At 40.0% G+C, this 858-nt stretch overlaps 1 protein-coding gene across 2 annotated transcripts in view; it reads left to right on the forward strand.

The window, feature by feature from the left end:
* The window catches only part of tmem184ba (transmembrane protein 184ba), a 15995-nt gene that overhangs the window by 9478 nt on the left and 5659 nt on the right, over window positions 1-858 (forward strand). The gene's annotated exons all lie outside the window — the stretch shown is intronic.

An 858-nucleotide genomic window follows, 5' to 3' on the forward strand; every position in this document is an offset into this window, starting at 1 on the left:
GGTTTCTACTGATACAAAGCTTAATGCTAATGGGTGAAGTATCCCTTTAAGTGTCAGTAGCCTACTGGTGAGTTTATGTGGAGGGAGCACTGCACCGGGCTCAGGAGTTTAAAGCCGGACGTATCTCATCTTCAGAGCGTTAAAAGAAGTCTGTTCCATTTCCACATCAGCACATCACCACAGCAGACACAGAACGTGCCAGGCCAAAGCCAAGAAACTTGACTTTAAGTGTTGGAAGTAAACACACATATGATGTTTGTCGAAGAATGAGAAGAACCTTACAATGTTGCAAGAATCTCGATCCAGCCTATTAACTCTCTTACCTAGACAATGCCATCAGACGATGGCAGGTTGGTCTTAATGGCGACCGCCTTGACAGTTCTACTGAATCTAGTGATGGTGTGTACCTCCCTTCGTACAGTTCCTGAAACTGTCTTGCTGAAATATTCCCATGTAACATGATTGGTCGGTACCCAGTGTTATCAGCTACAATCAGCAGTCTGTAAGAACTAGGGCTGCCCCCTCTTAGTCGATTAGAATTTTTCATTTTGGATTTAGTCAACTAAGATATCTTTAGTTTTTTATGCTTTTTTCATGCTGAATGACTTCTTTTCAAGAATATTATAAGCACATCTCTGGTAACACAAGATTTAAAGTAGTGCTTTTGCATGATTCTTTGTGGAGAAACTGTTTTTCTGATTGATTAGTCGACAACATGTTATGAATGTTAGTCAACTAAGAATGTCTTTTATCGAGGACAGTCCTAGTAAGAACGTTACATATAAATAACAAAGGATTCTAGAGTATGTTTGCTTGTAAATGTCAAAGCAAGTGTGACAGGAAGTGATGTGTGTTTGG

This window comes from Etheostoma spectabile, chromosome 21, assembly GCF_008692095.1.
Source record: "Etheostoma spectabile isolate EspeVRDwgs_2016 chromosome 21, UIUC_Espe_1.0, whole genome shotgun sequence".
NCBI lineage: Eukaryota > Metazoa > Chordata > Actinopteri > Perciformes > Percidae > Etheostoma > Etheostoma spectabile.